The sequence below is a fragment of the Protopterus annectens genome, chromosome 3.part0 (assembly GCF_019279795.1).
Source record: "Protopterus annectens isolate FY-2018-M chromosome 3.part0, PAN1.0, whole genome shotgun sequence".
In the NCBI taxonomy this organism is placed as follows: domain Eukaryota; kingdom Metazoa; phylum Chordata; order Ceratodontiformes; family Protopteridae; genus Protopterus; species Protopterus annectens.
In genome coordinates, this window is record NC_056731.1 from 1,098,215,873 (window position 1) to 1,098,229,599 (window position 13,727).

The window sequence follows — 13,727 nt, forward strand, 5'->3', positions numbered from 1 at the left end:
GGTAACTTCTTTCAGTGCTCCTGAATGGAGGCCCAATTGCCTTTCTCTGGAGGCAGTCGGGATGATTATCCCTGCACCAATCTGCCTGGCTTCAAGTAACATCAGACAAATGGGTGCAGGGAATCATCTCCTGAGGCTACATCATTCCCATTTTGTCAACTCCAAAAATACAAAAAAGACTCCTGGACATTCCACCCAGTCACAGGGCAGCAGCAGCAGTCATAGAAATGCAAAAACTGCTCGAAAAAAGAGTCATCCAAGAAGCCCCATCAGATCAAAAAGGATCCAGGTTTTACTCAAGATTCCTTTTTAGTGCCCAAAAAGACAGGGGACTGGAGACCCATTTTGATCTCAGCCAGTTCAACAAGGTATTTCATCAAACTAAATTCCAGATGGTCTTGGTACAGTCAGTACTTCCATTCTTGCAAAAAGACGATTAGATGTGCTGTATAGATCTTCAGGATGTGTATTACCATATAAAAATGGACAAATGTTCCAGGAGATTCCTGCACTTCTGGCTGGGAGGAGGACAGTCATTTCCAGTTCAGAGTACTGCCCTTTGGTCTCACCACAGCCCCCAGGGTGTTTACCAAATGCATTGCAGTTGTAGCAGCTCATCTCAGACTGCAGGGACTTCAAAGTTTTCCTTATCTCGATGACTGGCTCCTTATCTCTACCACCAGGCATCAACTAGAAAGGACAAGAGGTTATACACTGCATCTTTGCACTTCTTTAGGCATATCAATAAATTATGAAAAGTCAAATCTGCAACCTGCACAACAGATGGAATTTATCAGAGCTCTGTTAAATACAGTTACAGGACTTGCTTCACTTCCAATAGAAAGCCTCCAAAATTGATCAGATCACAAGTCAGCCATATTATTCAGAACAGAAATGTTCCAGCCAGACTAATCCTACAGGCACTAACTTCAATTACTCTAGTTCCCTTAGCTAGATATCACTTGCAATTTCTCCAATGGCTTCTGGCCTCCCATTGGTCCTTAAATCAGCCATTGTCATATCACATCTTCATCACCAATTTCTGCAAACAAGACCTGTCATGATGGTTCCATTGCTACAAGGTACTTTCGGGTTGTTCTTTCATCCTTCCACAGCCCCAAGCCATAGTGATGGATGTTTCCCAGATTGGGGGGGGGGCATTATCTGGGAAGGACAGTCCAAGGCAGTCCCCACTGGAGGCCAATTTGCACATCAATGTTTTAGAGTTGAGGGCGGTGCTCTTACAGTTGCAAGCATTTCAAGATGCCCTTCCCCAAGGAACAGTGGCAATCCAAACGGACAACATGTCAGTCCTTTGGTACATCAACAGACAAGGAGGAGCCAAATCTTACCCATTTTGTCAAGAAGCCCTCAGAGTTTGGCAATGGACGATTTCTTCCAACCACTTTCTACCGCCAACACATTCTGGGAGCTCCAACATGATAGGGGACAAGTTGAGTACAACTATTTTAATGCCTCAAACGTGGTCTCTCAATCCTGTAGTGACGGAAAAGATCTTCCATCATTGAGGCCAACCTTGCTGTGATATCTTTGCATCCCCCCTGAAAAACAAGTGCAGTAGTTACTTTGCCCTGATCCCCCCTCCTGGGGAGTCACTGAGAGACACTCTTCTCTATGATTGGCCTCCCAGTCTCCCTTATGCCTTTCCCTACAACCCCTGTGATATCTCAGTTTCTAAAAAAAGCCAAGAGGTCAAAGAAAACAATAATCCTCATTGTCCCATTCTGGCCTCAACAAGTTTTTTTTCCCTCCATTTGGCCTCACCTACTTTGGAAACCTTGGATTATGGACCCAGCTCTAGATTTATTATCTCATCTAGAAGGAATGGTTCATCTGAATCTCCAACATCTCAAGCTCACTGCATGGCTTATCCAATTCCCATGATTGACGAGCATTCTTTCCTTTCCTTTCCTATTCCATCTGCCAAGTCATTGTGGCCCATCACAAACCTTCTACTAGGAGACTTTACCAGAGTAAATGGGAAAAGTTTGCTAGATGGGCTCTTAATAATGCTCTGGACCCTTATACAGTCTCAGTGCATAAAGTATTGGATTTTTTAGCTGATCTTCATCAAACTGGATCATTAGCCTCTACCATTAGGGTCCACCTAGCAGCGATATCCAATTTCCATATTTTTGATGGTTCTTCACTTATGTCACATAAGCTTTTTAAAACCTTTTTAAAAGGAATTCTGATGTTAAGACCCCCCTTTAAAGACCCCATTGCTCCCATGGGATTTACCCATTACTCTTTTCCATTTTCAACATTTGGCTACACGTGACAAACATTCTAAGTTGGAAAACCTTATTTTTTAGTAGCTATGACTTCTGCAAGAAGAGTATCTGAAATTCAAGCCTTGTCCTACAAACCTCCCTACATAATATTTCACAAAGACAGGGTTTCCCTCAGGACTAATCCTCCTTTCTTGCCAAAGGTAGTTTCAGAATCCAATATCAATCAAACATTGCCACTACCAGTCTTTTTCCCTAATTTCTCCAATAAAGGGGAATATTGTCTAGATTTATTAGATGCTCATAGACAATTATGTTTTTATCTTCACAGAACAAAGGACTTCAGGAAATCTGACCAATTATGTGTTATTTTTTCTTCACTTTCCTTAGGTAACCCAGTTTCCAAGATTACCTTAGCTAAAAGGCTTAGAGATTGCATCAGCTATATCTATCATTCAAAGGGGCTTCACCTTCGATGCCCGGTGAAAGGCCACTCAACTAGACCTGTAGCAAATTCTGCAGTTTTTCATGCCAGAGCTTCTTTGGATGATATCTGTACAGCAGCTACATCGTCTTCTCCTCATACCCTTATTACTCATTACAAATTGGATCAGGTCTCTAAGGGATGTGCATCATTCGGTTCAGTGGTGCTCAGGAAAATTCTTCCGTGAGACCTTCCAAAATTCATGTAGCCAAGGACTCTGTCCCACAGTCAAGCATTATGTGAAGATTGACAACATCAGATAAAGAAGTTATGTCTTACCATAATGTTCCATCTGTGTTGTCGATCTTCACTAATCCTTGACATTTCCCCTGACCTGAGAGTCTTAGTGGAGCGAATGCTTCCAAGACTGACTTCATAATAGGGGCACAGATCTGATCTCTTCTTGTTATTTATTATCTGTCTACCACTATCTTAGGCAAACTCAGTCTGAGGTAATTTACAGAGGAGCATTATGGGTAGAGCCTAGCTCGAGAGTTTGGAATGCACGAGCTGAAGTTAACAGCTGAGTCTGTTCCAAGGCTCAGAACTGAGCCCACAGTCAAGGATTAGTGAAGATAGACAACACAGGTGGAACGTTATGGTAAGACATAATTCTTTTTTATCCCTACCTGGATGACTGCTTCATCTTAACAGACTCTGCCGAAGACATGCAAGAATCCCTTCCTTTCTCCACAAATGTGTTGTGCAAGATAGGGATTAATCTAAACCTAGAGAAAACCTTTCTAATTCCATCTCACAGGTTGACATTTCTGGGTGTCCTTCTGGACACTTATCTCATGATGACATAGTTTCCTCAACAGAAAGTTTCCTTTTACAATCATCACTTCATAAATCTGGTTCATCAGGCCTTTTCTACAACAAGAGAGTTTGTCAGACTCACAGGCTACACGGTATCAACAATTTTCATGGTTCCTTTAGCCAGGTTCCACATGAAAAAGCTCAATTGGTTCCTCAAATTCATTTGGACACAGCACCAACATCCTCCATCCTTCCCAGTTCCAGTTCTGGACTTCATCAAAAAATAACTCCTGTGGTGGGCAGTGTGATGACTGGGGAGAGATGGGCGAAGGCTGCCAGCCTAGTCAAATAGAATTTGATACATAATTCTATCAACTGTATAAATAAATGTAAAATACAGGCTTGTGTTTTTAAATGTAAGAAAACACTGCAAAATGTGAACTTCAAGATTGTTGCAACATTGCCATCTGCTGTAAGGAAAACCAAGCCAAGTATTTTGAATGTGTCTTTTTAAGTTGAAAAGATCTTATTAATATTTTATAAGTCAGTTCCAGTGCAGCTGGATGAAGGTTTCATGTCCATTGTTTTAAGGCTAAAGTTTATGACCAGAATTTAGATGTGGAATGTGTTTTATTGCTCTGGTTTCTGATAGAATGTATATGTGAAATGCCTTGTATTGCTGTAAGTTCTGAGCAGGTGTTAGATTGCTAAGTAATGCAGTTTGTGACCTGAGAACTCAGACCAGGTGTTAAGATGATGCAATATGAATACTGGGAAAACCTGTCAAAAATTATGCAATTTTGGGAGGGCCTTAGAGACATGTTTTTTAGTAATATTTAAATACTATTTCTCACAAGAGACTAAAAAGCATTTTGACTTTGGACATCTAACTCATCAGCACTCTGCCTTATGCTCACATGTAAGTTTTAGCACTGTGATTTCTTGTAGGAATATTAAAGCTAGTAAAGATTAATTAGGTATTTTTCTTTGAAATCAGACCTGTCCTACTGTATTATTTTAAGTTTCTGTGTGATCTCTGAACTCTTAGATATCACTGTGGTGTAGTAGTTTTGTCTTGTGTTTTAATTATTTAGTATTAAATATTTTTAAAACCTTCTACCTGTGGCTGCTTTGTGTAGAGATAAGCTCTAGAGTACATTGTATATTTATAGAGGTTATTGTAATAGGCCACTCTAAAGTAAGCCTTGACTGGTAGTCATACTACCATTGGATAATAATATGGCACAGTAATAATTGGACACCCTTTTAAGGGCCTTTTAGTAGCTGATATTATTAACTGGGTGGTGGCAGTAATTACTACCGTATAGTCTGGGTAAAGGGGCACAGCTGAAGAATCTGTCAGCCTTTCCCAGGAGTGTCTGTGAAGTTGTATAAATACTTATCTCAAAGTGTGTGTGTGTTGTGTCAGCTACTTGGCAGGGACACGAAGCACTGCTTGGACAGAGAGGGTACTGGAGGTTGTAGCTTGCCCAGTTAGGCTGAGACCTGGACTCTATAGCTGTGCCAGTGGGGAGTCTTATTGGGGACCTGGTGAGCAAGGGAGCAACCACCCCCAGACTGACTGTGATCTCTGTGTGCACTTAAGGGGAATTGTACTTTACTGTGTGTATTAGTTATCCTTTCCTCTTCTAGGAGACAACCTCCCTGGTGTTAGTGGTGAGGATTGAGGCTCCTTGATTGCTGGGCCAGGGCACAGTCATCACAGGCATATCATATTCTTTTAAATAAATATTTCCCAATTTCTCATTCCTAGGTCCCCCCTCAAATTACATTTCCAGATTTCTAGTTAACACCTCTTATAGGTAATCACAGAATCCATATGTCCAAAGCTGCACTCCAACAGCCACACAAATCACTAATCACTGATGAACCATCAACTGTCTCAGACATGTCCATTCTTCTCCCTACTTTCAGTGATCACTCACCAGTCATCTTTCAGATCAGCAGGGTATCTCAAATCTATGCCCAAAATGATCTCCATTTGACCCCAATCCACACAAAATATCAGCAAATTGAAGCTTCAGCCTTCTGACAAGGCAGCTGTGCTGTGGAGAGATATGGGAAAAATGTACACTTTTGCTGCTTTGTCTGTTAGGACCATTAATTATCAGACCTACATGACTAGATAAGTCCTGGATCTTCTCTCCCAACTTGGGGGAGGGGGGGGAGTTGACTGACTTGCCTGATTCAGACAGTAAAACTTCTCACTCTACTGTGTTCTGCCTCTCAGGTAGCCCACCATTCCATTAAATGCAGGTATGATGTAGCTGATGCCTCCTCTGGGGTAGCTGCATCTGGTTTGGTCATGAGAATATAGTCCTGGTTGTGCCTGCAGGTTTTACCTGAGCACATTAAGGGCAAACTTTTAGATTCTTCCTTAGATAACCAGAATCTTTTTTGGCACTGCTGCTACAGAATTGTTTAACACCCTGCAGGAAAAGGGCAAGGTTATGCATGACCTTAAGCAAATTATTGTTTTGTCTATAAGTTCTAGAGGAATTATACTTCAAAATCTTCTTTTGTCCATAGGCAGCCTAAGCAAACTGAAGATGGTTTCTAAGTAGATTTTCCCAGATAAAATCACTCAGAGTTCTAGAGGCCAAAAAACTTTTCCTGATAAAGCTACCTCTACTTGTCATCCAGCTATCCCTCCCCTTTGGTCAGATTCCTCTGTCCCTCAGACTAATCCTTTCCATCCTTGTTTGGCAATAGATAACCTCAGACTCCTAGGTTCTGTCAGTCATCCAACACTTTTATTTCATGACTTAGAAGTATCTTCCCCTTTTTTGTCTCTTTCAGCTTTCTTGCTAGCTTTTTCATTTTCCTCTGGTTCTATGGCATCTGGTAAAACAGGGAACCATACAACCTCTTCCCTTGTCTCAACAGGGAACAGGTTTTTATTCCAGAATGTTTCTGGTTCCCAGGAAGGAGAGGACATGAATGCCCATTCTAGACCTGTAATATCTCAACACCTTTCTGAAGGTTTCTTCCTTCAGGATTCTATCTCTTCAGATCCTTTTTTCCCTTTTGCTTCTCCAGGCTTTTCTTTTCTCCCTGGATTTGAAGGGCACTTACCTCCATATTCCTATTTACATTTCTCTGTTTCTTCTTCTCGTTATCAGTTCTCTTCTGTATCTTTTGTCTTTCTACACCTCCAAGGGTATTGACCAAATGTCTGGATCCTGGTGTATTTATCTGTAGACTTCAGGAAATTCAAATATTCCTTCATCTGTATGGGCTTCTGATTCAACCCTCTTCTCAGCAATTCCAGCGTCAGAATTTGCACTTCATTATGCTTCTTCTGCACAGTATGGAATTCACTTTCAATCTCAGAAAGTCAGTATTGACTTCCTCTCAGGACCAAGTATTTTTGGGTTACAGGATTTGGACCGTCCCAGTGCTGGCTTCTCTTCTGGCTCCCAGGGACCTTGCTTTGACTGCTTATTTCAATTCTTCCTTTAAGGGAGTTTCTCTGAGCCATTCGGTTCATGTCATCCACCATTCCCATGGTTCCTTTTGCCAAGCTCCATATGAGGAAGTTTCACTGGTATCTCAAGGCTGTCTGGCTCCAGCCCTGCAACCCTGTTGAATTTCCAATCACTCTTTTATCATATCTCAAACTTGAGCACTGCTGGTGGATTCAGAAGATCTCCCTAAATCCAGGAGCACTTTTTCTGTTTCCTCTTCCTACTCAAGAGCTGTACATGGATGCTTCCAATCTAGGTTGGGGAGCTTCTCCCAACAATCTGAAAGTTCAGAGACTCTAGCCCCATCAGTAGATGAGAGCTTTAATCCTAGCTCTCCAGACCTTTAAGTCCCTTTGCGTTCCATGCCCTGTAAAGGTATTTGCAGACAATGCCACAGTCATGTGGTACATCATCAAGAGGGGGCTTAGGATTTTGCAATCTGCCATCATTTGGTTTTTCAGGTGTTTTATATCCCTTCAGAGCACAATATAGAGGCAGACTCTTTGAGCAGGTCCAGGACACATCTTCATGAATGGATGCTTCCTAGAGAGGTGTTTCTGGACATTGTACATCAGTGGGGTATTCTGTTCCAGAGTTCCAGGTCCCTTTGCTTGGAAAGTGCACACCATGTCATTTTTTTTTGGGGGGGGAGGGGATGTTCTAGTATGCCTATCCTCCTCTTTCTCTTCCTTTCAGGGTCTTGCACAAGATCCTGTACTTCACTCCCAAAATCTTGCCCGTGACTCCCTTTTGGCCAAGACAGTACTAGTTCCCTTTCTCTTTCACCTCACTGTAGTAATCATCACAAGTTATCTCACCAAATGGATCTTCTCACACAAGACAAGGGGTCTCTTAGTCACCCTCCCTTGTCCACACTTCATCTGACAGTTTCTTAAACCCTCATGTCGGTTCCTCTTTTTTTCCCTATTCATTTCCCCCCTTTTTTCCTTCTCCACAATCTCCTAGAAGATGGTACCACACATATTAGATTTATGCAGACAACTCAGATATTACTTGGATAAGACAAAAAGGCATCAGAAAATCTGGACAACTTTTTGTTGACTTTCTTGACAGAAAATTAGATTTGGCAGTATCTAAGCAAACCATTTCTTCCTGGATCTCTCAAGCCATTTCCATTTTGTTATTCTTTTCATGGCAAACAGTTTTCCCTCTTCATTTTGTGCTCATTCTACTAGGGCAGTAGGTAGTTCTAGTGTTTTTTTTTCAAGGGTCTGGATGCTAGATCCATCTTGGAAGCCGCTAGTTGTTGTTCTCTCCACACTTTATCCAGTACTATAAGTTGGATGCCATTTTCAGGGCCAGAGCAAGATTTGCTGGGCCTATCCTTCATGGGTTTGTGGAGAGCTATTTGTTTTCCTTCTGCCATACTTTACAGTATCTTTTATACTCTCCCAAATATAAAGCATACTGCAGCAGTGATAAGGAAGGACATAATATAGTTAATTAAGATCTTACCTTAACAGTAGGTGTGCTGCTTCTCACTGTTGAAGTGTTTGGTCCCTCCCTCCTGCACCCTTTTCATAGGTTGGTACTAGACTATCAGCCCTAGGGCCGATACAAGCCTAGCCATAACAATTCCCTGGCTGTTTCTTCCCACAATATTTACTTCCCTGGACCCCTGTCTAGCAGGGCGACTGACGTGATCCCCAGGGTGAATTTCCTATCTCCCATCCATTCGTCAAGGTTCATTTTGAAGAGGGCCAAAGAGGCACTCTGCTTGACATGTATGGGCAGTCTATTCCAGTGTCTAGGGAGTCTCTGGGTCAGGAACCTATCCCTCCATCATGTTTTGATCATTGTGATGACAAGGTTTAGATCCCTGGAGTGTGTGGCTCTGAGGGATTGGGATTTCTTTAAGTGTAGCATGTCCAACAGCTCTGGGTTTGACATGGCCTTGTATGTTAAGAGAGATCGCCTCTGTGTAGACGATATGCGACAGAGTATAGCTGGAGTTTTTTATAGACGGTCAGCAAAGGGGATCTGCTTTAGGCCTATGATTCTATAAGTGAGGTATTTCTGCGGCCTTTCCAGTTGTTGCAGATGTCTTGAGAGGTACATACCAAACGGGGCATTGTATTCTATAATGGGTCTAATGAGGGATGTGTACAGTGGGACAATGACCTCATTTTTTCTGGATGAAAAGCCCTTAGTAATGAGGTGTGCCACATAGAAGGATTTCCTGACTGTTGTGGCGATGTGGTTATCGAAGGTGAGACCACTGCCCACCTGTGTTCCTAAGTCTCTTATTACACTTTCAGTGTTTAGTGTACTGCCATCTATGTGGTAATTCATGGGTACATGTTTTTTCCCAAAGGGGATAACTATACATTTCTTTGCATTGAGCTTGAGCCCATGGCTCTGGCACCAAGCATCTGTTTCTGTAAGGCCCTTTTGTAGAATATCCACATCATTTGGGGGTTCAATAATAGCTCCCAGTTTGCAGTTATCTGCAAACTTTTTAGCCAGAGTCCCTTAGTGTTGGCCTGAAGTAGAAGCCAAACAAGAGTGGTCCCAGGACTGAACCCTGAGGTACTCCACTTGTCACTTTTCTGGAACTGGATTTGGAGTCAGCTACTTTTACAGTGTGGGTTCTGTCAGTAAGCCAGTTGGCAACCCATTGAGTGATGTAGGGGTTAATGCCCAGCTTAGTATGTTTATCTATGATTTCAGAGTGGGGGATGGTGTTGAAGGCCTTGGCAAGGTCCAGATAGGCTGTGTGGACCGCCTTAACCTCATCCACAGCTCTGGAGACTGATTCAAAGAAGTCAATCAGGTTCAGGAGACAAGATCACCCCTTCACGAACCCAAACTGGGTGGGGTCCAGTGTTTGAAGGTTGCCAATGTCTTTGTTTATAAGTTCCATGGCCTTGCAGATCAGTCTTGTCAGACTGATGGAGCGGTAGTTCCCAGGATCCAAGGTGGCTCCCCCTTTGTGGAGTGGGATAAATGTAGCTGTGTGCCACTCAGTGGGCATGAAGCCTGTGGTGAGGCTATGATTAAACATGACACTTTGGTGAGGTGCCAGTTCATTTTGTAGTTCATGTAGTACACAGCCCAGGATGTTGTCTGTTCCCATGGATGCTGTATTCTTAGCTTTTGAGAGTGCGTTCTTTTACCTGTGGAGCCGTTATTACCAGAATTTGGCAATCTTTCGGTATTGAGATGGACCTGTTGGGGGTGTGAGGGGGGTGAAGATGGCACTGAATCAATCAGCCAGGATATTGGCAATATCTTTGGGATCAGTATATTTAATCCCATTTTGTTGTAGCTCAGAGCAGATCTGAGCATTGCCATTTAGATTCTTGACATAGCTGTAGAATGCCTTGTGGTTGTCTTTGGAATCTTTGGCAATTTTATTTTCGTAACTAGCTTTGGAAATTTTTATGAGGGATCTCAGCTTCTTACTGAGGCTGGTAAGGGAGTTTTTTGCATCCTGGGATTTTCCTCTTTTCTGCAACAGTTTCTTCCTTTTGTTGTAAAGTTTGTTTATGGCAGGGGACCACCAGACTGACTTCCTTTTTTTGGAGGAGAGCATATTGGTTCTATTTGGGATGGCACGATTCATGCATGAGTGGATGTGCTCGTATAGTGCCTTAGTATAGGATTCAGCAGTCGAACATTCAGTTCCCATTTGCATGGGTGTCATGAAGTTTGTTACTTCTGACTTGATTAGCATGAAGTTGGCTTTGGAGAAGTTTTTTATGCAGGTTTCCTTACTGGGGGTGGGGGAGGGATGTGGATGTCAAGGGTGATTAGCTTATGGTCAGACCTGACCAACGAGGGGGTGACCATAAGTGTGGACCATCGATTTCCCATGTTGGTAATGACCAGGTCTAGGATATTGGAGCCCCTGGTGGGACTATGTATTAGTTGATCCAGGGCATTGGAATTTATGAATTCCAAGAACCGTTGGGCAAAGGTGTTGGTACAGAGTAGTTTTCCCAGTTAATGGCAGGGTAGTTGAAATCACCCAGTATTAGGGTGTTTGGTTGTATCTAAATATTTTCCAGTATGTTTAGAAAGGTGTAGTGAGAATCTTAGGGCATGGTGGGGGATCTGTAGCAAGTTACAATTTGGATTACAGTCTTACCTAGTGTTAGTTGCACCTGGAGAATTTCAGGTGCATTGTGTTGGGCAACTAGCCTGGTGGTGTGAATATCCTTGGTGAATATGGACACTCCTCCACCTTTATTGTTTCGGTCCTGGTTTGGTGGTCGAAAAGTGTGATAAGAGTTGTAGCCTGGTATTGCAGGGGTGCTCTCTGAAGCCTTGAACCAGGTCTCAGTTACTGCACAGATATCGATGTTCTCCATTTTTAGGAGTGCCTCGAGAGAGTTTATTTTGAGGTTTAGACTTCTAGCATTACCTTCAGATTTTGCATGCTTGTACATGTTACGGTGGTGGTTTTGTCCTTTGAACTTTGCCTAAGAAAGGCACTATAGGGGTGGCAAGAGCCTTAGCCAGTAACCTGAATTCAAGAGGCGACAGGTGCAGACCATCTCTGGCAAAGCATCGCGCTCTGCCGATCATGCTGTCCCAGGCAGACAGATACTGGATCCCCTTTGAATGACACCAGAAGCTTAGCCAATTGTTGAATTCAATCATTTTGTCCTTATACTGTGGTATCATTCTTGGTGAAAGCAGGATGCTACTCAGGGCTAGAATCATACCTGCCTGGGCCACATGATCTGAGAGCTCTTCCATGTCTCTTTTCATGTAGTCCAGGGAGGTACATCTCAAGTCATTCACTCTAACATGGACAATGATAGAGTCATATGTGTATTTGCTGTGGAGTGACTTGAGTGCATGCGTTATGTGGTGGATCCTGGCACCCGACAGGCAGCTGACTGTAATTTTTTCCTTGTTCAGCCTGGTGAGTGGGACATCAATGTGCCTGACTATAGAGTCACCTATGACTAAAGTGTTGGGTACGTTGTCTTGCCTTAGGGGCTGTTGTTGGGTGGCACACTGGTGTTGTGAGCTATGTGACACTTTGTGATTGGTGTTTGCATTTCAGCTTTGGAGGTCCTTGTTGCTTGGGCAGGTTACTTTTAAGGGGCTTCACATATGAGGGTTTAGTGTTGCTATGTGAGGGTGTTGGTGGTGTGGGTTTAGAAGGGCTGTATTGCTTGAGGTGTAGTGCAGGTGTTAACCTTTTTCTCTTGACTGTCTAGCACAATCTTGGGTGGAGAGAGCTTTGCTTCCTGTTTGGCTATGTATGTGCATCTCAGGCAGGTTGTAGTGTTGGGTGGTAGGAGGAGAGGGTTGTCTCTGTACATGAGGCAATTGCTGCATTGCCCCAGTATGCCCAGCTTCACTGGGTGGACAGGAGAAATCACTGGACGCTTACCCTTGGACATGCCTGGTTTGGTGCTTTTTTTTTGTAAAGTACAAGAACTGTTTTCCCTTACCTTAGTAAGGTACTTAGTAATTATAGGCTGTTTAGTGCCTATGATTAATTTCTCCTTATTAACAAGGAGAGTTGAGTGCTTGTATCAGTTTAAGGCTTCCTAGTGCTTTCCAGCAGGTTTTAGAGCAAGTGCTAGTCACAGGGATGCTTAACATTAAGATGAAAAAAAATGGTTTATCCTAAACACTGCAGTGTGCACTAGAGGAGGTAGATGTGAAAGTAGGTAACTTAAGTTTTACCTGTCTAAAAAGTTAAGTTTTAGTGGAGAGTCACTATTTTTAAAACAGCAAGATAGACTGAAAGGGGGTGGTCACTTTTGTATTCTGGTACTATGGAATACAATAGGATGGTCAATAAATGTAAATAGTTGAAGGGGAGTAATTTCAAAAAATGATAATTTTGCACTTACACTAGCCAGTAAAAGCAGAGAGGAAATGAGATATATGGTCAAATTAACATAAGGGACAGGAAACTAGAAAGACAGTGGTGTTTAAGAACACAGCAGTAACCGGGTAGAATGGTGGGGAAAACAAATTCTGCCCGACTCACAAGAGACAGAGCTGTGGTCTCGTTTCAAGTTTTAATATGTAGCTAAAAGCAGAATACAAGTAAAATACAAGGTAAAGAAAACAAATCACAGTATTCAAAATAGAAAAAGGCAATAAAGTAATACAAAATAGAACAAATAAAAAGCAAACTAACCTTTCCCTCACAGCAAAGTGTAGCAAAGTCTAGGTGAGCCTTTCTAGTAAAGCTCTGAAATGTTTTATTTTACCTCTTAAATAGAAGGTTTAGTTCCTAGCTCCACCCCCTCAGTTCACAGATGATTAACCTTAACTGACCTGTTTTATCTTATGTGTGAGTCCTTACTTGATCTGTTCTGATTTCTGCCTGACTCACAAGAGACAGAGCTGTGGTCTCTTTTCAAATTTTAATATGCAGTTAAAAGCAGAATACAAGTAAAACACAAGGTAAAGAAAACAAATCACAGTATTCAAAATAGAAAAAGGCAATAAAGTAATACAAAATACAACAAATAAAAAGCAAACTAACCTTTCCCTCACAGCAAAGTGTAGAAGAGTCTGGGTGAGCCTTTCTAGTAAAATGTTATTTTTCTGTTGCCCTCCTGCTGGCCAAGGGTTTTTCTCCTGTCATTATCTCCTGTTTCCTTTCCTGGATGAGCATGTTACTCTATCTCTGGGGTTGCCCTTGTGATCCTGGGGCACTTGTTATTATGGTTTGGCATCTGTACATCACATATGTACCTTACTTCTTGCTCATAGGACATATGTTTGATATATGACACTAGGAGG